The sequence below is a fragment of the Somniosus microcephalus genome, chromosome 9 (assembly GCF_052327205.1).
Source record: "Somniosus microcephalus isolate GS21.2 chromosome 9, FLI_Smic_1.0, whole genome shotgun sequence".
Classification (NCBI taxonomy): Eukaryota; Metazoa; Chordata; class Chondrichthyes; order Squaliformes; family Somniosidae; genus Somniosus; species Somniosus microcephalus.
In genome coordinates, this window is record NC_140995.1 from 87,459,852 (window position 1) to 87,485,290 (window position 25,439).

The following is a 25,439-nucleotide window of genomic DNA, read 5'->3' on the forward strand; positions in this document are numbered from 1 at the left end:
GAGACTCATCAGATACGGACGCAGTCCGTGTCCATATGCAGCAAGATCTGGAAAACATTCAGACTTGGGCTGACAAGCGGCAAGTAACATTCGCACCACACAAGTGCCAGGCAATGACCATCTCCAACAAGCGAGACTCTAACCATCTCCCCTTGACGTTCAATGGCATTACCATCGCTGAATCCCCCACTATCAACATCCTGGGGGTTACCATTGATCAGAAACTGAACTGGACCAGCCATATAAATACTGTGGCTACAAGAGCAGGCCAGAGGCTGGGAATTCTGCGGCGAGTGTCTCACCTCCTGACTCCCCAAAGCCTTTCCACCATCTACATGGCACAAGTCAGGAGTGTGATGGAATACTCTCCACTTGCCTGGATGAGTGCAGCTCCAACAACACTCAACAAGCTCGACACCATTCAGGATAAAGCAGCCCGCTTGATTTGCACTCCATCCAGCACCTTCAACATTCACTCCCTCCACCACCGGCGCACTGTGGCTACAGTGTGTACCATCTACCAGATGCACTGCAGCAACTCGCCAAAGCTCCTTCAACAGCACCTTCCAAACCCACGACCTCTACCATTTAGAAGGACAAGGGCAGCAGATGTATGGGAACATCACCACCTACAAGTTACCCTCCAAGCCACACACCATCCTGACTTGGACCTGTATCACCGTTCCTTCACTGTCGCTGGGCCAAAATCCTGGAACTCCCTTCCTAGCAGCATTGTGGGTGTACCTACACCATATGGACTGCAACGGTTCAAGAAGGCGGCTTACCACCATCTTCTCAAGGGCAATTAGGGATGGGCTCTAAATGCAGGCCTAGCCAGTGACACCCACATCCCATCAATGAATAAAAATAAATAAATAAATCTCTCTTCATACGTCATTCCTGCCATCCCAGATATCAGTCTGGTGAATCTTCACTGCACTACCTCGATGGCAAGAACATCCTTCCTCAGATAAGGTGACCAAAACTGCACACAATACTCAAGGTGTGGTCTCACCAAGGCCCTGTACAACTGCAGCAAGGCATCCTTGCTCCTGTACTCGAGTCCTCTCGCTATGAAGGCCAGCATACCATTTGCCTTCTTAACCGTCTGCTGCACCTGCATGCTTAGCTTCAGCGACTGGTGCACAAGGACACCCAGGTCTCGTTGCACTTCCCCTTTTCCCAATCTATTGCCATTCAGATAATAATCTGCCTTCCTGTTTTTGCCACCAAAGTGGATAACCTCGCATTTATCCATATTATACTGCATCTGCCATGCACCTGCCCAATCGCCCAACCTGTCCAAATCATACTGGAGTTTCTCTGCATCCTCCTCACATCACACACACCCACCCAGCTTTGTGTCATCTGCAAACTTGGAGATATTACATCTAGTTCCCTCGTCTAGATCATTAATATATATTGTGAATAACTGGGGTCCTATCACCGATCCCTGCGGTACCCCACTAGTCACTGCCTTCCACTCGGAAAAAGACCTGTTTATTCCAACTCTTTGCTTTCTGTCTGCCAGCCAGTTTTCTCTCCAAGTCAGTGCCTTACCCCCAATCCCATGTGCTTTAACTTTGCATGCTAGTCTCTTATGCGGGACCTTATTGAAATCCTTCTGAAAGTCCAAATACACCACATCCACTGGTTCTCCCTTATCTATTCTACCAGTTACATCCTCAAAAAATTCCAGTAGATTAGTCAAGCATGATTTACCTTTTGTAAATCCATGTTGACTTTGCCCAATCCTGTCACTGTTTTCCAAGTGCTCTGCTATTACATCTTTTATAATGGATTCTAGCATTTTCCCCACTACTTATGTTAGGCTTGTAAGGGGTTTCCGATCGCAGAGGTTTCTCTCTCTAGAGGCCTCTCTCTCTTGCACAGTAAAAATCTTGAGTGGTTCGACCCACTCGCCCCTTAGGTTCTATACACTGGTCTTTCAGGCAGGAACTACAATGCAGAGAATACTCTATAGATCAGGTTTAATGAAAATGAAATGAAATTTTATTGCATAAAGGAACAAATTGAATGTAAGCCAATAAGGTACATGGGAGGGGAAAAAATACAAATCATAATACAGTACTAACCAACATATATACAGGGATGATATACTTTACAAAAGTCATCTCGAAATGGGGAAACACACGGATCATTGAGGGCCAACAACTCATAATTAATTATACCCAAAATGCCCAACCCCTAAACCTAACTAGATCAGATTCTGAGGGGCCAGAAACATGCTCACCAATCCAATGAGAAAGTATAAGATTTTGAAAGGCCTGCGTTTTGATCCTCTCAGGCGTCCTGTCTCCACATGGTCAACGCTGCAGGCTGCGACACTCTCTCTTCTTCCTTGAGGTGAAGGTCATGGACAGGCTGGATGCTGGCAGGCCTGGACGTCGGCGTGGACAGAGACCAACTGTTTGACCATGGTTAGACAGGTTTCTTCGCAGAGCCCAGCTGGTTTACCATTTTCAGATAGGTTTCTTATGGAGGGCTACTGTCCTTTGTCTCATCAATGGCCCAGGGTTTGTCGATGATCTCCCGATGGTTATTCTGGGGCAAGCTAGCTAAGCCAAGCTGCGCCACGCTACGCTACCCTTCGCCCCACCAAGCTCCAAAAAGCTGCAAAAGCTCCAAGCTCCCGATGGCTAACCCGGGACTCCAGTTATACTTCTCAAGGAAGCCCTTATCTCCCGCCAAATCAAGGTTAGTCTTTGTTTAACTTTTGGCGGGCTTGTAGCACAGCGGGGTAGTCTTTGTTTTTAAAGTATCTTCGGGATGGCCGGTAACTGCCATCTCTGGTCTGGAACAACCCTGTATTGTCTTTAATGTCCTTCTGATGTTTTAAACGGTGCTTGATGTTCCCCTTATGAATATGAAACTATTTGCCTTTGTCTGGGTAAACATTTTGATGGCCTTTATCTACAGGCCGATATGATCGGATCTGCATCCAATCTATATGTATGGGGCTCTGTCTGGTTTTGTTTTCCCTGAAACTGCCTTCCAGAACCTACTGTGGGCTGAATCCACAAACAGCTGTCTGGGGACTGCAGGAACCATTTTAAAGTGTCCCAAAAGCTGGTCACGGGGTCTGGCGGCCATTTTGTCTGTCCCTTTTTCTGGGCTTCTTTTAAAACAGTCTTTAAAAGTTAAGGCCTTTTCTGCCAATAGACCCTTATAAGACAATGTTCAATTTTGCGAATTCTACAGTCCCCCCTGATGATACTATAACTTGCTTGATGTATCATAATTCTGAATGAGCAAAATTTTCTGACTCTCCATAATCAAACCATCCCCCGTATTTACCTATCTATGACCCCACGACACATGCATTTCCCATTTCAGAAAACCTACAGTGTACATTAAGCATCTATAGATGGCAACACATTGGAATTAAAATCTGATACACACACATTTCCAGGCGTGGAGGGGGGCCTAATACCCCTACACCACCTGGTTCATACATAATACACACAAAATCACACATGAATACTATCAAAACTAGCAGAGGGAGGGAAACTTTAACTCTATACATAGCAGCCAAAAATTCAAACGGGTATCTACTGGTCTACCCGCACATAATGCTCCCTCCATTCTCCCCTGTTCTCATACTTCTGGAAACGTTTGTCCCTCTTACAATGTACAAAGAGTAAATAAATCACAATAAAAATCTGACATACTGCGAGGATGTGGGAGGCTATCCTAATCCAAGAAGGGACTTCTATATTAGTGAACAGGTCCCACCACTGTGGGGTCACTATATCTAATATGTCTGCCCCTATTTCTAATGTCTTCTGCTCCAGCGTGTAAAAATGTTTCTGTGAAACGGCAACGGCTTATAGTATATTGGTGAGGTGTTCAGGGAGAGGGGGAATGATATAGCCAAAATGTGCAATGAATCGTTGCAGATCGGTGAAATTTTCCTTGACAGTGAGGTGAACAGTGGAAGGTTCAGGAATAGGGACAATTTGCTCTTGGGCCACTTGAACTTCTGCCTTGGGTTTGAAGCAGAAACTGCTGTCACTGACCGGACACCAGCCGTGCTGTCCACGTTGGTAGTAGGGCGCTGCAGTGGTGACACAGTATGTCCCACCTCCTATATATGCCACCTGCGGGGGCACATGGCCTTGTGCCATTGCCTCCATGGTGCAATTTATAGGCTTCGCGCCAGCAGTTCTGAAACCGCACTGTGGTTTCGAATAGGCATTCAAGTGCTGGGGACACAGGATGATGTGTGCTTCCCGGCTCTGGCACCCCGAGAGGTCGGTACCCGTCATTGCATGCTCCCATCGAATGTCGTAAGGTGGGACCGCTGTGTAGCGAATGTGTGCAACCCTTGAATGACTCCAATGTTCTACACCCTGTATACCGGGGCGGGTTTAGCTGTCTTTCCCATAACCGGCATTCTTACCACTATACCCATAATGGTGTGATTAGACCTCCCACAGTCCACTGGGACTGGGTAGGTGTCAGGGCGAGGCTGGTTCTGGACCCAAGTGCAGACAGACGAGGCGAGAAGCAGGTATGCAGTCTTAAATAAAAGTACTTTACTAGAATCACACAGGTAAACAGTTACAAACATACGAGCTCAAGACAAGCTACCACTAGGCAAACGGCTTGCCAAGACTGAGTACAGATGGAAGAAACCACAGAACTTAAATACAAGCAATAACAGGTTAAACCAATAAACCTGATAAAAGGCAGTTAAGTAATGAACACAGGAGAAACTAGTAACAATTAGCAAAGGGAAAAAAACAAGTGAAGGTGCCATCTAGGGGTGACTGAGGGAACTAACAGGCACCCTCACAGGTAGGCCTCTGAAGCTCCTGACATCATGACAGCCTTGGTCCAAAGCTTGAGTCGAGGGCGGGACCTCTGTCCTCCGACTCCACCTCCTCCAGAATCATGTCAAGGGTGGGGCCCAGCTGTTCGGGCTCCCCCCTATCTGTGCTCGGGTCAGATGACCCGCAAGGGGGTACTTCGGGCGAGGCTCCCTTTGCGAGTGGATCTTTGGTTGGGACTTTAGCCCTCACAGCCCATGGCCTCTCCACGACTGTCGGCTTCGGCTCCCTTCCCTCAGACTCCGCCCCCAAGTTCTACCTCCCCTAAGCTTGAGCCGAGGGGGGGACCTCCGTCCTCCGACTCCACCTCCTCCATAATCGTGTCGAGGGCGGGGCCCAGCTGTTTGGGCTCTTCCCCGGCCAAGTCCCAGGCCAATGGGGAAACCTCCCAGGTGGGCGGGATAGCTCCTCCCCTCAGGCAGGCTGTGGTTCCAGCCTGTTTGGTCTGTGACTCTTTGCACGCCTCAGGCTGAGGATTTTTACCCTCAGACCTGGCTTCGGTTGTTGGCTCTTTTGCACCCGGCTTAAATAGTTTGCACTGATTTATGTGAAACCATTTAGTGCGCCGGGGCACCTCCATTATGCAAGTGGTAGGGACCGGTGGATCTTGTACCAGTTCCCGTCTGGTCTTGTCAACGGGCTGCGCTGGCTCTAGCCATTGGGGTGAAACAGTCGGGTTTGTGAGAATGACAGGGCCGGTGGTGGTGTTGGATTCGCAAAATTGAACTTGATATTATAAAGGGTCGAATGGCAGAAGAGGCCATGATTTTAAAGACTATTTTTAAAAGAAGCCCAGAAAAAGGGGCATTCAAAATGGCCGCCAGACCCCGTGATCAACTTATTGGGACACTTTAAAATGGTTCCTGCAAATCCTCAGACAGCTTTGTGGATTCAGCCCAAAGTAAGTTCTGGAAGCCGTTTCTGAGAGAACAAGACCAGACACCCACATATACATATAGATTGGATACAGATCCAGTCAAGATCGGCCTGTAGATAAAGGCCATCTACATGTTGACCCAGACAAAAGGGAACAGTTTCATATTCATGAGAAGAGCATCAAGGGCCCGTTGAGGACATCACCAGGACATTAAAAACAATGAAGTTCATTCCAGACCAGAGATGGGCCATTACCGGCCATCCAAGAACAGTTTAAAATATAATAATTACCCCATTGTGCAACAAGCCCACCAAAAGTTAAACAAAGACTAACCTGATTTGGCGCGAGATAAGGGCTTCTGGAAAAGAAGTATAATTGTGAGAACACGCGGGCAGGAGAAAACAGGAGAGAAGGAGACGGAGACACGCTCGTCAGCTTTCCAGCTTGCAGGCCTGTCCAGCTTTTGAGCTGGGTAAAGAGGAGTCGCTTCGGGAGAAGATCAGTGGGGCTCCTCTCCATCGACGGAGAGGAAGGAGAAGAAGACCAAACCACCATGAAGAAGACTGTTCGAGCCAGCGTCCCGCCCCGGGGTTAAAACTTCGGGAGATCATCGACCAACCCCGGGCCGTTGACGAAACGAGAGGCCTTCTCCAGGCTCAGGTGAAGAGACAAAATCAAACTACAGGAAGAACCTGACCGGGGTCGAACCAACGATCCCCGACCCCGCCGACATCCAGGCCAGCCGGTGTCCAACCGCCCCCGACCCCCACCTCAGGAGAGAGGTGTGGCGCAGATCGCTGGGGCTCCATGATCCACGTGGAGAAGGGACGCCTGAAAGGACAAAACGCAGACTGGTTCAAAACCTTGCACTTCCTAGTTGGATTGGTGATCATGTTTCTGGCCCTCCATAATCAGATCTAGATAAGTTAAAAGGGGGTGGATATTTAAGGGTATAATTAACATGAGTTGTTATCCCTCGATGTTCCGTGTGTTTCCCTATTTCATGATGATTTTTGTAGAGTATTATATGCCTGTATTTGCCTTAGTTAGTAATGTGTCGTTATGATTTGTTGGTGTTTTTCCCTCCCATGTACTCTCTTATTTGCTTGCATTTGATTTGTGTTTCCATTTGCAATAAAATTTCATTTCATTTCATCAAAGTTGGTCTATAAGAGTTTTCTCTGCATTGTAGTTCCTGCCCCAAAGTCCAGAGTATAGAATCTAAGGGGCGAGTGGGTCGAACCACTCAAGGTTTACTGTGCAAGAGAGAGAGGCCTCTAGAGAGAGAAACCTCTGCGATCTAAAACCCCTTACAGAAAATGGCGGCCACGGCAGGACTCTGGCATCAGGATTGCAATGTAATAGATCCAAGTTTGAATGGTCGAAATGCAATGGATGAGAGGATAGCAGATTATGGCCTAGAAATTCAGTTAGGGGCGCCCAGCTCGCCTGGGTGCTGGAATTACAGCTGCGCGTGGAGCCACTTGCGCCAGCGGGATATTCAGTTTCAGCACCCCAAGTGGAAGCCAGCTGCTAAACAAGGGTTTCGGCGCCCCGCTTGGGGCGCTGAAACTGAATATCGGCGTGCAAAGTGCCGCAGCGCCACCCGCTGCGGCACAGCAGCCTGCGGTGCTGCAGGCCTTCCTCTCACTCTTAAGGGGGAGGTGCCTGCAACAGCGCGATCCCCGCTCACGAGTGCCGGCAAATGAGCCTGGCACAAAGGAGAAGTGCCGGGCTCTCTGGAAACAGCCGGCAATGCCACGGGGGGGGTGTAGGAGGCCGGGGACGGAGGTGCGGACAGGCGGCCGCCGAAAAAGCGGCCGGCCACACCTCCACCTTAACTCGCCACACTACCGGCACAGGTAGGCCCCGTGTACCGGTCGCTGTTTGCGGCTGGCGCGGGGGAGGCAGCAGCGACCAAATATGGCCAGCGGGGCGATAGCGGGGCGCTGCGCACACCGATGACGTCATCGGTGGCGGCGCAGCGCTACTGGCTAACGCCGCCATTAGCGCCCCGCTAAATATCGCAGTAGGTTTGCACAGTGGCGCAAAAGCCCTCTTTGGGCGCAAACTGGTGGCGCAGGCCACTGAATTTCTAGGCCTATGTCTTTGGCAAGGTAAATTTCACTAAGCAGTGGATTTCCGATCTCTTACTGGATAGGCGTCCGGTGGACGCATCCATCAGGTGGACAGAGAGCAAAAAGCATAAGAAGTCAGTGGAGAAGGCAGTGTGGCTGATGTGTTACAAGAAGCAGGTCCAGATCTTGGACTGGGTTGTTGCAGCACAGGCAGCCAGGATCACAACCCAGGCAGCAGAGATAGAGGAAAAGGCCATGGGGGGGGAAAAACTCATCACAGCGCTCCAGGCGCTAAATCAGGAACGCCAAGTGGTAGCTAGTCAACATCAGGCTAGGATAGAGTACCTGGAGTGCCAGGTTACTGAGGCAAAAATCAATGAAACGAGGATCCGGGAGAAAAACGCCCGCCTCGCACAACAGCTAAGAGCGCAGGAGGAGAGAGTAGTGGAAGTTAAGGCAGCTTACAAGCTAGCCCTCGAGCACGGGTTTCAGAGCACGGACCACGGCCCCTGCCAAAAGACCATAGAGGACCTATGAAAAGGCATGGTGTGTCTCGTCAGCCCGAAAGCCAGTCACATGGACTTTTTAAAGGAATCGAAACAGCCGATTCCAGCTGAAGTAGTTGTGGTACCAGCCACTGAGCCCTCAGCACCACCGAGCTATCGTGAGACTTGGCCGGAAAAACAGGGGGTGGTGAAAGAGGAGGTAGCCGAGGTGGAATGTGAGGAAGAACAACCACTGGTAGCAAAGCTGGGACCGGCACCAATGTGTCCCGCTCGGCACCAGAGGTTCGGTCCCAACGCCGCCAATGGCGATGTCGGTCCCCACCAGGACCAGCTCGTGGTGCCATACGCTGCCCCACAATTAAGGTCCATGGTGAGCCACCTCACACGACTCACAGTAAAGGGAGATCCCTCAATCCATTTCAGGGAGATAGAGGAAACAGCAGCCATTAATGACTGTGATGAACAGGAACAGGTGAAACTGTTGCTTTTCTCCCTGGATTGCACAATCCTTCAGTGCCTCTCAGATGAGAGTAAGAGGGGATGGAAAGGGTATACGGATCTCAAGGTGGAAGTCTTAGAAGTAATGGGAGTGGACGACGGTAGTCCATTCGACTGTGTGGAACGGACCGTGCAGCTATCTGGAGAACCCCCACGGGTTTTCGCAGAAAGGCTGTGGCCTGTGTATTGATGCAGCTGTCCGGGTATGCCTGAACGGGTTGCAATGAACGACGAACAGTGGGTTCATTGGCTCCGTTGCTTGGTTACCAACAGCTTGCCGCAGATACGGGCCCTAGCCAGATCTTGGTTTGATCCCCAAGGTCCCAGTGTCATGGAGGAGATGGTGCTCCGCCAGCTCAACGTTGCGTATTAGAATTGTAGAGGTCAGGAAACACCTCCCCAGAAGGGAAAGGTGCATGAGGCAAAACCCGCAGCCCTTAGCAAGAAGGAGTGGCGTCAGGAAGGGAATCACCCTGCCCAAGCCAAGCTCAATTGCTACGGGTGTGGGAAGGATGGACATTGGCGCAAGGACTGTAGAAATCCGTGGAAGGATAATAAGGGAAAATTTCCCACAGCCCAAGCCCAGACCGCCACCCCAGCACCAGCCCAAACCCAAGCCGTAGCTCCTGCCCCAGCACAAGGAGCTGGTGCAGTTATGGATCCCGCTGCGATTGAATCAATCATAGAGACAATGCGGTCTCTGATGATTTTGCAGGGGAAGATAGCCGTCACCACTGGTCTTGTCGCTCCCGAAACCCTGACCGCTGTGCCCACATGACTAGAGCCGGCGCAGCCCGTTTACTTGTGTATGCTGTGATATGATGTATGGAGGTGACCCCTCATGGAGATGGAGGTGGAAGAGGTGAAAGGGACCTATTTGCTGGATACAGGGGCATCGTGCACCGTGATCCACACAGATAACCCCACCGCCTCGCCTCTATCCACCGGGATTCCATACCTTCTATCGGGCTTCACGGGCGAGGAATGGACTGGCACGCATTCCCTTCCCCTCTCCATTCATTTAGGACCACTCCGCACCACTTGGAGATATACACTAATGAAGTGGGAGGTGGGGGATGGACCGGGGGTTCTTGGATCTGATTTCTTGGTAGCCCATGGGATCCACGTGGACCTAAGAAATCATTGTCTCTGGGGAGCGGGTACAAGTGTGAAAGGGATAGAGAGTGTCAAGGAAAACCCAATGAAAGCACAGGTCGGCCGACGGGCCATGTGCCCCCGCAGGTGGCATATATAGGAGGTGGGACATACTGTGTCACCACTGCAGCGCCCCACTACCAACATGGACAGCACGGTTGGTGCCCAGTTAGTGACAGCAGCTTCTGTTTCAAGCCCAGGGCAGAAGTTCAAGTGGCCCAAGAGCGAATTGTCTCCATTCCTGAACCTTCCACTGTTCACATCACTGTTAAAGAAATTTCACCGATCTGCAGCGATTCATTGCACATTTTGGATATATCATTCCCCCTCTCCCTGAACACCTCACCAAGATATTAGAAGCCGTTGTTGTTTCACAGAAACATTTCTATACACTGGAGCAGAAGGCTCTAGAAATAGGGGCAAACATATTGGATATAGTGACCCCACCGTGGTGGGACCTGTTCACTAATATAGAAGTCCCTTCTTGGATTAGGATAGCCTCCCACATTCTTGTAGTGTGCTACGTTATCGTTGTAGTTTATTTACTGTTTGTACACTGTAAAAGGGTCAAACATTCGCAAAAGTACGAGAATAGAGGGGAATGGAGGGAGCATTATGTGCGGGTAGAAGAAGAGACACCCGTTTAGATTTTTTGCTGCTTTGTATAAAGTTAAAGTTTTCCCTCCCTCCTCTGTATTATTTTTGACATGTATTCATGTGCATTTTTGATTTTCGTGTATGTCCTTTATTTTTTCATTATTGAAGTGTATTAGATGTGTTGTTATTATTAAAAGATAGTGTGTATGCACCAGGTGATGTAGGGGTATAAGGCCCCCCTCCACGCCTGGAAGTAAGTTGTCAGATTTTTAACTCCAAGGTATTGCCATCTATAGATGCTTAATGTACACTAGGTTTTTCTGAAATGGGAAATGCATGTGTCGTGGGGTCATAGATAGGTAAATACTGGGGATGGTTAGATTATGGGAAGCCAGAAAATTTTCCTCACCCAGGATTATGATACTTCAAGCAAGTTACAGTATCATCAGGGGGGAGTGTAGGATTCGCAAAATTGAACTTTATATTATAAAGGGTCGAATGGCAGAAGAGGCCATGATTTTAAAGACTATTTTTAAAAGAAGCCCAGAAAAAGGGGCATTCAAAATGGCCACCAGACCCCGTGATCAACTTATTGGGACACTTTAAAATGGTCCCTGCAAATCCTCAGACAGCTTTGTGGATCCAGCCCAAAGTAAGTTCTGGAAGCCGTTTCTGAGAGAACGAAACCAGACACCCACATATACATATAGATTGGATACAGATCCAGTCAAGATCGACCTGTAGATAAAGGCCATCTACATGTTGACCCAGACAAAAGGGAACAGTTTCATATTCATGAGAAGAGCATCAAGGGCCCGTTGAGGACATCACCAGGACATTAAAAACAATGAAGGTCATTCCAGACCAGAGATGGGCCATTACCGGCCATCCAAGAACAGTTTAAAATATAATAACTACCCCATTGTGCAACAAGCCCACCAAAAGTTAAACAAAGACTAACCTGATTTGGCGCGAGATAAGGGCTTCTGGAAAAGAAGTATAATTGTGAGAACACGCGGGCAGGAGAAAACAGGAGAGAAGGAGACGGAGACACGCTCGTCAGCTTTCCAGCTTGCAGGCCTGTCCAGCTTTTGAGCTGGGTAAAGAGGAGTCGCTTCGGGAGAAGATCAGTGGGACTCCTCTCCATCGACGGAGAGGAAGGCGAAGAAGACCAAACCGCCATCAAGAAGACTGTTCGAGCCAGCGTCCCGCCCCGGGGTTAAAACTTTGGGAGATCATCGACCAACCCCGGGCCGTTGACGAAACGAGAGGCCTTCTCCAGGCTCAGGTGAAGAGACAAAATCAAACTACAGGAAGAACCTGACCGGGGTCGAACCAACAATCCCCGACCCCGCTGACATCCAGGCCAGCCGGTGTCCATCCGCCCCTGACCCCCACCTCAGGAAAGAGGTGTGGCGCAGCTCGCTGGGGCACCACGATCCACTTGGAGAAGGGATGCCTGAAAGGACCAAACGCAGACTGGTTCAAAACCTTGCACTTCCTAGTTGGATTGGTGATCATGTTTCTGGCCCTCCATAATCAGATCTAGATAGGTTAAAAGGGGGTGGATATTTAAGGGTATAATTAACATGAGTTGTTATCCCTCGATGTTCCGTGTGTTTCCCTATTTTATGATGATTTTTGTTGAGTATAATATGCCTTTATTTACCTTAGTTAGTATTGTGTCGTTATGATTTGTTGGTGTTTTTCCCTCCCATGTACTCTCTTATTTGCTTGCATTTGATTTGTGTTTCCATTTGCAATAAAATTTCATTTTGTTTCATCAAACTTGGTCTATAAGAGTTTTCTCTACATTGTAGTTCCTGCCCCAAAGTCCAGAGTACAGAATCTAAGGGGCGAGTGGGTCGAACCACTCAAGGTTTTACTGTGCAAGAGAGAGAGGCCTCCAGAGAGAGAAACCTCTGCGATCTAAAACCCCTTACAGTGGCTGCTACCCTCCCCTGCGAGATCATAAGAGACCGCATTGTCTCTAAAATTGACTCTATTGCAGCAGGATCCATAGCTGCACCGGTTCCCTTTTCTGGGGCGGCGGTCTGGGCTTGGGCTTGGGCTGCGGGAGATCTTCCCTTATTATCCTTCCACGGATTTTTACAGTCCCTGCGCCAATGTCCATCCTTCCCACACCCGTAGCAATTGAGCTTGGCCTGGGGAGGGCGGTTCCCCTCCTGATGCCACTCCTTTTTGCTTGGGGCTGCGGGTTTTGCCTCATGTACTTTTCCCTTAGAGGGAGGTGCCTCCTGACTCCTGCAATTCTTGTATGCAATGGTGAGCTGTCGGAGCACTGTCTCCTCTGTGGTACCGGGACCTTGGGGGTCAAACCAAGATTTGGCTTGGGCCTGTACCTGTGGTGAGCTGTTGGCAACCAGGCAGCGGAGCCAATCAACCCGCTGAACACCGTTGATTGTGACCCATTCAGGCATGCCCGGACAGCTGCGCCGATACACTGGCCACAGCCTTTCTGCGAAAACCCATCGGGGTTCTCCAGTTAGCTGCACAGTCCCTTCCACACGGAGGAATGGATTGCCATCGTCAACTCCCATAACCTCCAGGACCTCGTCCCTACGTTCCACATACCATTTCTGTCCCCTCTTACTCCCGTCTGAGAAGCACTGTCCAGGTAGAACAGCAACATCTTCGCCTGTTCAAGATCATCACAATCATTGACGGCGGCTGTCTCCTCTATCTCCCTGAAATGGACTGAGAGATCTCCCTTCTCGGTGAGTTTTGGGAGGTGGCTCACCCTCGCTCTGAGTTGTTGGGCACCGTGGGGCAGCAAGATCTGGTTCAGGAGGGGTCTGTCCGCGCCATTTGCATCGGTGGGACCGTACCTCTGGTGCCGAGTAGGGCACATTGGTGCCGGCTCTGGCTTTACTGCCAGGGGTTGTTCTCCCTCCTATTCCACCTCAGCTTCCTCCCCTTCTACCACCCCCCTTCGGGCCAAACCTCATTATAGCTCAGCAGTGCTGAGGGTTCAGTGGCTGGTGCTGTAATGTATATACCTTTAAGGGGGGAACTATCTTTTACAGCTCATGTATACTGCAGTACCAGCAGTGACCACACCTGTATATAGCACTGAGTAGTAATCTGTACCGATCAGTTCAGTGTGAGCCACGTCGAGTATACACCTGTTGTACCGTTCTCCTGCAGTCTGTGTCTTATTATACACGGACACAACATTGGCGACGAGGCAAGTTCGAACCTACCTGCAACTCTGCATCACCTCCCGGGGATTCATTCCTGGAGATCAGTGGATTGGAGGTCAAGGCCAGAGATTCGGGCGTCAACCACAGGCAACCGCCCAGTCATCCAGCAGAGACTCGAGAATTGCGGGGGAGGCTGTCGAGAGCCAGGCTTGGCTTTCCAGTCGAGGTGGTCCAGCGAAACGGGCTGGCAACAGGTAGTGCGCAGACTCTTCCCGGACAGCGGCGGGCTAGAACCCGACCGAGCGGCACAGCAAAGGGCCGAGCAGCGTCAACGGGGGAGAGAGAGAGAGGGCAGAGCGCACAGGGTGCAGCTGGTGTTCAGGGGCTGAGCAGCGTCAATGGGGGAGAGAGAGAGAGGGCAGAGCGCACAGGGCACAGCCGGTGTTCAGGGGCTGAGTAGCATCGAAGAGAGGGAGAGAGAGACGCACAGAAACCCGCGAGGCGCCGCCATTACCACGAGGACCGCCAAGAGCGGCGTTGGCAGCAGCGCAGGAGAAGCGCATGAAACCTACAGGGCACCGCCATTGCCACGAGAACCGCCGGGAGTGGCGTTGGCAGCAGCGGGGGAGGAAGGAAAGCGTGGGAGATGCCATTTTAAGCCATTGGGAGACGTCACTTTAAACCACACCCAAAATGCCGAAGAGTGGCAGTATCACCGCATTTGACAATGAAGTCGAAGATTGGAATACATATGTCAAACGAATAGAGGTATACTGCAAGGCAAATGAGGTGTCAGATGACAAGAAAGCGTCGGTATTGTTAAATTTAATGGGTGCAAAGACGTATGGTTTATTGCGAAATCTAGTAACCCCAATGAAGCCAATGGAAAAGAGTTTTGAAGACATAGTAATGATACTACAGGAACATTTAAACCCCACACCGCTGCTGATAGCAGAAAGATTCAAGTTTCACAAACAGAACCAGCATAAGGATGAAAGCAATGCTGATTATTTAACAGAACTGCGCAAACTATCAAAACACTGCCAGTTTGGAGCGGGACTGGCAGATACCTTAAGGGACAAGTTTGTGTGTGGGCTTCAAAGTGAAGGAACCCAGAAACGGCTTTTATCTGAAAAGGACCTTACGCTGGAAAAGGCTTTCAGCATTGCGGTATCATATGAAGCAGCAGCACGGGCACTGCAGAGATACAACAGAGACCGCAAGGATATGGCACAAACGAAATGTCATATGGAACAGAGAAGTGCTATCGCTGCGGCAGAACAACACACGACCAGAATGATTGCTGGTTCAAAGACAAAGTGTGCAGACAGTGTGGAAAAGTAGGACACATAGCACGAGTCTGCAGGTCGGGAAAGAAAACCAGCAATAAGAAACCTACCAAAGAAAAGTACAAGAAGGTACATAAGATGACGGAGAATAGTTCAGACGAACAAAATGATAACGACTCCGAAAGCAGGGAACTGAGTTGTCTGAAACTACATAATGTGGTCACAATGGAGGATCACCGAACCATTTAGGTCACTCTCAAGATAGCAGGAGTCCAGGTAAAGATGGAATTGGACACAGGATCAGCCCTAACAGTTATAAACCGACAGGACTACGAGCGGCTATTCTCACACATACCCTTGAGAGACACAAAAATTATTTTGAAGACGTACACGGGGCAAAAAGTCTACCCCAAAGGAAAAATAAGGGTGACCGTTATATATAACGGTAAGGAAACACCAAAACTAGACCTGTATGTATTGCAAGATGGAGGGCCACCATTACTGGGACGTGAATGGATCCGGAAAATACAACTGGTTTGGCATTCCATACAGGCACTGACTGTGGCTGACAAAAAGGATGACGACGTCACACCTGGGCGACTGTCAAAGATCCTAACTGACGCGAAAGAAGTGTTCCAGCAAGGACTCGGAACACTAAAAGGCATGACAGCGATGATTAAAACTGGAGAAAACGCAAATCCAAAATTTTTTAAGGCCAGACCGGTACCTTTTGCGATCCGCTCAGCCGTCGAAGCAGGGCTGGAGAGTCTGGAACGTTCAGGTGTACTCTCCAAGGTAGACTGCAGCGAGTGGGCTACACCCATCGTCCCTGTGATGAAAAAGTCATTGAGCAGCACGCCTGGGGAACCAAGGAAGGTTCACATCTGTGGGGACTTTAAGGTAATAGTGAACCCAACCCTTCACACCGTACAATATCCACTTCCACGGATTGAAGATATTTTCACCTCGCTATCTGGAGGGAAACGCTTCATTAAGATTGATCTGGCCCAGGCGTATCTGCAAATGGAGGTAGAAGAAGCATCAAAAAATACCTCACAATCAACACCCATAAAGGTCTCTACCAATACAACCGGCTGGTATTCGGGGTAGCATCAGCTCCGGCTATTTGGCAGAGGGCAATGGAACAAGTCCTGCAAGGGATCCCAGGGACCCAGTGTTATTTGGACGACATCCTGGTCACGGGCGAAAATGACAGTGATCACCTTGCCAACCTGGAGCAGGTGCTCACTAGATTGCAGGAATATGGGCTCCGAGCTAACCGCCCCAAACGCGTGTTTTGTAGAAAACAGATCTCGTATTGTGGCCACGTTATCGATAAAGAGGGGTTACATAAGTCCCCAGAGAAGATTGAGGCAGTAGTCAAGGCTCCAGCACCGGAAAATGTGTCACAACTGAGGTCGTTCCTTGGGCTGGTAAACTACTACCATAAGTTCTTGCCAAATTTGTCTACAATACTACACCCACTGAACACCCTACTGCAAACTGGGGTGCCATGGAAGTGGAGTGACGAATGTAGACGAGCTTTCCAGAAGAGCAAAACACTAATCACATCGAACGAGGTATTGGCCCATTACAACCCGGCATTACCAATTGGGTTGGCATGTGATGCGTCACCCTACGGCATTGGAGCGGTGCTGTTGCACAAATTCTCGGACGGCTCAGAGAGGCCAATAGCCTTTGCGTCACGATCACTAACCTCAGCCGAGCGTAACTACACCCAGATTGACAGGGAGAACCTCAGCCTAGTGTGGGGAGTGAAAAAGTTCAATCACTATCTGCACGGGCAGAAATTCACCTTGCTGACTGATCACCAGTCTCTTGTCTCCATTTTTAATCCAAAGAAGGGCGTTCCGATAATGACTGCGCAACGACTACAAAGATGGTCACTTTTTCTAGGGGCGCACCACTATGAGATTGAATATAAGGGCACGAAACAGCATGGAAATGCTGGTGGGCTATCACGCCTGCCACTGCCTACTGCGGAGGAAGCACCAGCAGTGGATCCTGTCAAAATATTCCATTCGACTATAGTTGAATACCTACCGGTAACTAACGCTTGTATCGAAAAGGAAACCCGAAATGACCCGACACTGTCTCGGGTATATGATTTGACGGTGAAGAGATGGCTAGCACATGGCGACTCACTGATGCCAGCATTCTCGACAAGGAGAGAACAGCTGTCAGTGTGCCGGGGGACCTTGATGTGTGGATCCCGAGTGGTAATTCCACCCAAGTGAAGGGATAGAGTGCTCAATGAGCTCCATGAGGGTCATCTAGGAGGGGTAAAAATGAAAAGCCTAGCCAGGGCTTATGTGTGGTGGCCGGGAATCGATAAACAAATCGAGGACCTGACCAAGAGCTGCTCAGGATGCCAGAAAGTCCAAAATGCACCACCACAGTTCCCTCTACACCCATGGGAGTGGCCCTCATCTCCATGGCAACGGGTGCATATTGATTTTGCTGGTCCATTCATGGACTCAATGTTTTTAATAGCCGTGGATGCGCACTCGAAATGGCCAGAGGTCATCAAAATGTCCTCTACCACCACGGAGAAAACTATTGCAGTCCTATGTACCATTTTTGCCAGGAATGGCTTGCCAGAACAGATTTGCTCTGACAACGGACCACAGTTTGCGTCCGAAGAGTTCCGGAGGTTCTTGAAAAAGAATGGGGTAAGGCATTACACATCCGCCCCGTATCATCCAGCCACAAATGGATTGGCTGAGAGGTTCGTACAAACCTTTAAGAAGGCAATAAAGGCTATGTACAATGACAACATTCCGCTGCAGCACAAGGTGGACAATTTCCTGTTCGCCTACCGGAATGCGACACATGCAGTCACCAACCAGGCCCCAGCCATGATGTTCTTCAACCGAAGGCTAAGATCTCGCCTGGATTTGCTCAGACCAAACGTACGAAGAGATGTTGAGAGTAAGCAATTCCAGCACATCCATGAGAAGCCAACAAGGAGCTTGAATGTAGGGCAACCAGTCTTGGCCCGCGACTACGGAACAGAAAAATGGCAGCCAGGAATGATATGCACACGGCAGGGCCCACTAATGTACACAGTGGACGTTGGGGAGATCATCGTGAGATGCCATGCTGACCAGATCCTAGAGTCACAGGAACAAGTCAACCCCATGCCTCGCCCATACGTACCTGGTGATGAACCCGACGTACAGGTCTCATCTACCCCAGAAACAGTAGCATCGGAAGCTGATGAACCAACCGATGACAGGGGGCCAGAATCGCCTCCGCAGCCAGAGCAAGACACTCGGGAAAGGCGCTATCCAGAAAGGATCAGGAAGCCTCCCCAAAGACTGAATATATAAATGGACTATTTTCAGCTGATGTTGCATGTTAAAAGTGTTAATTGTAATTAGTTTGATATTTACTTGTTAAATGAGTGTTATGGCACTGTTAATCTAAAAGGGGAGGAATTGTAATGTATATACCTTTAAGGGGGGAACTATCTTTTACAGCTCATGTATACTGCAGTACCGGCAGTGACCACACCTGTATATAGCACTGAGTAGTAATCTGTACAGATCAGTTCAGTGTGAGCCACATTGAGTAAACACCTGTTGTACCGTTCTCCTGCAGTCTGTGTCTTATTATACAAGGACACAACAGGTGCCACAACTACTTCGTGTGGAATCGGTCTTTTGGGTTCCTTCAGGAAGTCTATTTGACTCGCTTTTGGGCTTACGAGGCATACCATGCCTTTTGCCTTTGCCAGGGCCGTTCTTATGTCTTCTAACGCCTTCTGGCAGGGGCCGTGGTGTGTGCTCTCAAGCCCGTTTTCAATGGCCAGCTTGTAAGCTGCCTTGACCTCTACTACTCTCTCCTCCTGCGCTCTTAGCTGTTGTGCGAGGCGGGCACTTTTCTCCCGTACCCTCGCGTCATGCAACTTTGCCTCAGTAACCTGACATTCCAGGTACTCTATTTTAGCCTGATGTTGGCTGGCTACAGTTTGGCGTTCCTGATTCAGCGCGTGAAGCACTGCAATGAGTTTTTCCCCACTCATGGCCTTTTCCTCTATCTCTGAAGCCTGGGTTTGATCTTGGCTGCCTGTGCTGCAACGACCTTGTCCAACATCTGGACTTGTCTTTTGTAGCACATCAGCCACACTGCCTTCTCGACTGACTTCTTATGTTCTATGCTCTCTGTCCACCTAATGGCTGTGTCTACTGGATGCCCATCCAGTAAGAGATCGGAAATCCACTGCTTAGTGAGTTTTACCTTGCCAAAAACATAATCCGCTATCCTCTCATCCATAACATTTCGTCCATTTAAACCTGGGTCTAATACATTGCAATCCTGCTGCCAGTGTCCTGCCGTGGTTGCCATTTTCTGTAAGGGGTTTTCGATCGCAGAGGTTTCTCTCTCTAGAGGCCTCTCTCTCTTGCACAGTAAAAACCTTGAGTGGTTCGACCCACTCGCCCCTTAGGGTCTATACACCGGTCTTTGAGGCAGGAACTACAATGCAGAGAATACTCTATAGATCAGGTTTAATGAAAATGAAATGAAATTTTATTGCATAAAGGAACAAATTGAATGTAAGCCAATAAGGTACATGGGAGGGGGAAAAAAACAAATCATAATACAGTACTAACCAACATATATACAGGCATGATATGCTTTACAAAAGCCATCTCGAAATGGGGAAACACACGGGACATTGAGGGACAACAACTCATCATTAATTATACCCAAAATGCCCAACCCCTAAACCTAACTAGATCAGATTATGAGGGGCCAGAAACATGCTCACCAATCCAATGAGAAAGTATAAGATTTTGAAAGGTCTGCGTTTTGATCCTCTCAGGCGTCCTATCTCCACGTGGTCAACGCTGCGGGCTGCGACACTCTCTCTTCTTCCTCGAGGTGAAGGTCACGGACAGGCTGGATGCTGGCAGGCCTGGACGTCGGCGTGGACGGAGACCAACTGTTTGACCATGGTTAGATAGGTTTCTTCGCAGAGCCCAGCTGGTTTACCATTTTCAGATAGGTTTCTTCTGGAGGGCTACTGTCCTTTGTCTCGTCAACGGCCCGGGGTTTGTCGATGATCTCCCGATGGTTATCCCGGGGCGGGACGCAGACTCAAATCACCTTCTTGACTGGTCTCCGGATCGACGTTCCTCCACGGCTCTCAAAAAGGCAAGCTAGCTAAGCCAAGCTGCGCCACGCTACGCTACCCTTCGCTCCACCAAGCTCCAAAAAGCTGCAAAAGCTCCACGCTCCCGATGGCTACCCCAGGACTCCAGTTATACTTCTCAAAGAAGCCCTTATCTCCCGCCAAATCAAGGTTAGTCTTTGTTTAACTTTTGGTGGGCTTGTAGCACAGCGGGGTAGTCTTTGTTTTTAAAGTATCTTTGGGATGGCCGGTAACTGCCATCTCTGGTCTGGAACAACCCTGTATTGTCTTTAATGTCCTTCTGATGTTTTAAATGGTGCTTGATGTTCCCCTTATGAATATGAAACTGTTTCCCTTTGTCTGGGTAAACATTTTGAAGGCCTTTATCTACAGGCCAATCTGATCGGATCTGCATCCAATCTATATGTATGGGGCTCTGTCTGGTTTCGTTTTCCCTGAAATTGCCTTCCAGAACCTACTGTGGGCTGAATCCACAAAAAGCTGTCTGGGGACTGCAGGAACCATTTTAAAGTGTCCCAAAAGCTGGTCACGGGGTCTGGCAGCCATTTTGTGTGTCCCTTTCTCTGGGCTTCTTTTAAAACAGTCTTTAAAAGTTAAGGCCTTTTCTGCCAATAGACCCTTATAAGACAATGTTCAATTTTGCAAATTCTACAGGCTTACCAGTCTATAATTCCTTGTTTTCTCTCTGCCACCTTTTATAAATAGTGGGGTTACATTAGCTACCCTCCAATCCATGGGAACTGTTCCAGAGTCTATAGAATTTTGGAAGATGACCAGCAATGCATCTACTATTTCTAGGGCCACCTTCGTAAGTACCCTAGGATGTAGATTATTAGGCCCTGGGGATTTATCGGCCTTCAATCCTGTCAATTTCCCTAACACCATTTCCCTACAAATACTGATTTCATTCAGTTCCTCCCTCTCATTAGACCCTATGTTCCCCGACATCTCTGGGAGTTTATTTGTGTCCTCCTTTTTGAAGACAGAACCAAAGTATGTATTTAATTAGTTTGCCATGTCTTTGTTCCCCATTTTAAATTCTCCTGATTCTGACTGCAAGGGACCTACGCTTGACTTTACCAATCTTTTTCTCTTCACATATCTATAGAAGCTTTTACAGTCAGTTTTTATGTTCCTGCAAGCTTACTCTCAGATTCTATTTTCCCCCTCTTAATTAATCCCTTTGTCCTCCTTTGCTGAATCCTCAGGTTTGCTGCTTTTTCTGGCCAATTTATATGTCCTCTCCTTGGATCTTATGCTATCTCTAATTTCCCTTGTTAGCCATGGTTTAGGATTGGGAGCAGTTTAGGAGAAGAAAGCACAGAACACGCGGGAGAGGCAGAGAATGGGAGGTGGCCTTCCAGTAATGACACCACTGACTGCTGCAGAGGAAGAGGTGCTTGACATAAGTGGAGTTGCAGAGCTGCTGACAGAGGGAGATGGCGAGAGGGGGATCTCCCAGCTACCTGGTGATAGAGTAAATATCATACAGCCACATGGCATACAATCGTCACTCATGGTGACTTGATGTCAGCAGCCAGTGGAACATGATCATGTGCATAATGGTAACTTAAAACATTCTTATCATAACAGTTCTCATTCATGTCTTCCCTCTCCAAGGGTGTCATCAGCCACTCTTCAGTGGATACTGCTTGTCTCCAAACAGCCAGCCGGTAAGTCTGGTCTGAGGTGTGAAGAGTTGAGGGAGGGTGGACTGGCGCATGACAGCTCCCTGGGAATCTGGCACACATATACATGATGATCTTTTGGTGGTTGCAGAAGAGCTGCACATTGAGGGAGTGGAAGCCCTTATGGTTCACAAACACTCCTGGGTGATCTGGGGTGCCTTGATGGACAAATATTTGCAGTCGACAATGCTTTGCACCTGTGGGAAGCCAGCCAGAGCCACAAAGTCAAGCACCCGCTCATTTTGACTGGCTTCATCAGTGGCAAAGTGTACATAAGTGCCTGACTTGTCAAACATGGCATCGGTCACCTTATGATTCATCTGTGGGCGACTGACTGCGAGATCCTGCAAATGTCTGCTGCAGATCCCTGGAAGGAGCCTGAGATGAAGAAGTTGAGGGCGGTGGTGACCTTGACAGCCACTGGTAACGCATGTCCACCAGGTCCAATTGGCAGCAGGTCTTCTTCCAGCAGGCTACAAATGTCTGCCACGACCTGACGTGATAGCCTGAGCCTCCTGAGGCACTGCTGTTCAGTCATGTCCAGGAAGTTGATCCTCTGCCTGTATACCCTATGTTGGGGATATCGCCTCCTGCGAGGTGCAGCCCTACGCTCATCCCCTCTCTCCTGTGGAGCGGCAGGCCAGTAAGGAGAAGGCTACGGCTGCTGCTGCTGCTGCTGGTGGTAATGTTGCTACTGGGGCTCATCTTGGTCCTCATCTAAGGTCCAAGGTGAAACAGCATAAGCAGCACCCATGCTGGTCTGATAGCTGCCAGGTAAAGTGAAGATCAAAGGCACAATTCTCCAATGTATTGAGAGTAACTTCTGAAGTTGTAGAAATCACCTGCAAACTCCTGAAAGCAAACTCTCAGCACAAATGGTGTCAGCAAAAGCCTTTCCATTAGGCAAGGAAGCAGGTGTGAGGTGTGAGTATTTATGTGATTATTTTTTACTATCAATTGTTCAACTCCCACAATGGCCGCTCTGTTCTCGCCTTGCTTTCATTGGTGAGGTTCAGCAAGCCCGTGAACCCCGTGGCAGCCTGTTAAAGCTGCAACATCAGGTTAGAAAGGCTGTAAGTTGCCTCTTAACGAGCTCTCAGCTACTTTAACTTGCTCACCCGCCTCTCCCGGGCGGGTCTCTGGCGCACTGACTAATGCGCCCGAGTTAAAGGCAGAAGCCGGTGGGTTGAAGTGGCTTCCCAACACACTGTCAATTTCAGCACTTTTAACTGCCCACCCACTCGCAAACCCGCCCTCTCTGCAAAGTAAAATTCCAGCCTTAATATTTGTGTCTTGATTTATACGATCCTGCTCCATGGCACACTGCATTATACAGACTATCTTGTAAAACGCCTTAAAATAAGTAGATACAAACAAGAGAAGCATAAGTTCTTTGGGTGCTAGATACTTTAAAAGGAATAAGATCTTTAGCTACTTTCCATTTAGTTCAAATAAGGAACACTGTATTATGGCAGAGGCCAGGCTACTACATAATAATGCATGGTCAAAGGAATTGTATTGAAAATCATTTTAGCATTTCTAAATATTTTATCTGATAGCGAAATGTAGATCTGGGATAGAAAACAATGGCCCGGAATTTGCGGTCAGCAGCAAAGTGAAGGCTACTGGCCCCGAAGTACATTCTGCACAAAGATCTCATGATCCCTGTGTCAAGAACTTCGGGTTTTCCGATCTTCAATTCAATTCAACAGAACTTAATGGGGATCCCCTAGTGCGAACTGCTGTGATGTCAACAGGCTGCCTAAGCAGCCAATCAAAAGGCAGAATTCTCACAGACAGCGAACAAGGAAGTGAGTAAGCTCTTAAAATTCTAACCTTTTAATATAGTTAGAGAGAACAAAAGAAAAATTGAAGTTCTCACAAGGGGAAAAGGCAAACGTAAAAAAGATGCACAAACTCAAATTTTTAATTAATTTTTTGAAAAGTTTCTTAGAAATTTAAATTTTTTATTAAAATGGACAAATTTAAAATTAAAATTAGTTTTCCAGGCCCTTAACATTTGTTTAGCAGTCAATACGCTGTTAAAACCCCAGTTATAACGAATCCCTTTGGGTCTAACTTTTAGTGGGGAATTTAACAGCGTACTTACTGCGGAAGAGCCAAAGTTTTCATCAGTTTCAATGATTTACGAGATTTCACTGATTGCCGGTTCTGTGGAGTAGGGCACAGCACAGCCAGTTTTGGAGCTACCAGTTCGCCATCATCCTGACTGCAAATTACGGGCCAATAACGTTTTGTCAGCATCTGTTGTCAAGATACAGGTGCATGCAGGTGTCATAGGTGCATCTATTTGTATATTGTGTAAGTTCTGGTAATAAGTATACACTGGTGTCCCCCAGGGGTCGGTTTTCGGACCACTGCCCTTTTTGATATATATTAATGATCTAGACCGTGGTTTACAGGTCCTAATTTCAAAGTTTGCAGATGACACAAAATTCAGAAATGTAGTAAACAACAAGGAGGATAGTAACAGACTCCAGGAGAATATAGACAGACTGGTGAAATAGGCAGACGCATGGCAGATGAAATTAAATGTAAAGAAGTGTGAAGTGACACATTTTGGTAGGAAGAATGAGGAGAGGCAATACATGCTAATTTGCACAACTTTAAAGGAGGTGCAGGAACAGAGAGACCTGAGGGCATACGTAGACAAATCCTTGAAGGTGGCAGGACAAGTTGGGAAAGCTGTCAAAAAAGCATACAGGATCCTTAGGTTTATAAACAGAGGCAAGAGTACAAAAGGAAGGAAGTTATGCTGAACCTTTATAAAACACTGGTTAGGCCCTAGCTGCAGTATGGTGTCCAATTCTGGGCACTACACTTTAGGAAGGATGTCAAGGCCTTAGAGTGGGTGCAGCTATTTACTAGAATGGTACCAGAGATGCAGGACTTTAGTTATGTGGAGAGACTGGAGAAGCTGGGATTGTTCTCATTCATGAACGGTTGTGATAGAGTAAATTAAGAGAAACTGTTTCCAGTGGCAGAAGGGACTGTAACCAGAGCACACACATTTGAGGTAATTGGCAAAAGAACCAGAGGCGAGTTGAGGAGAATTTTTTTAGGCAACGAGTTGTTATGATCTGAAATGCACTGCCTAACACCACAGGTGGAACCAAAAGAGGAACACCACAGGTGGAAGAAAATTCAATAATAACTTTCAAATGGGAATTGGATTAATATTGAAGGGGAAAAATTGCAGGACTATGGGGAAAGAGCAGAAGAGTAGTACTAATTGGATAGCTCTTTCAAAGAGCCGGTACAGGTATGATGGGCCGTATGGCCTCCTTCTGTGCTGTATCATTCTATGATTCTATGATTCTGGTTAGTCAGTATGTATTCCTGCAAGTATTTTATCCAAAAAAAAGAAATGTATGGTAGCCCATGACACAAAGAATTTCACTGCAACTAACTCAATTGTTGCTTTGGTAAAAACATAAAAGTAAAATAATTTCTCCATCCACAACATTCTACTGTATGAGACAGACTGAAACAACTTTCATGGTCAAAGCTAGGGAGTTTAATTATGGATAATAT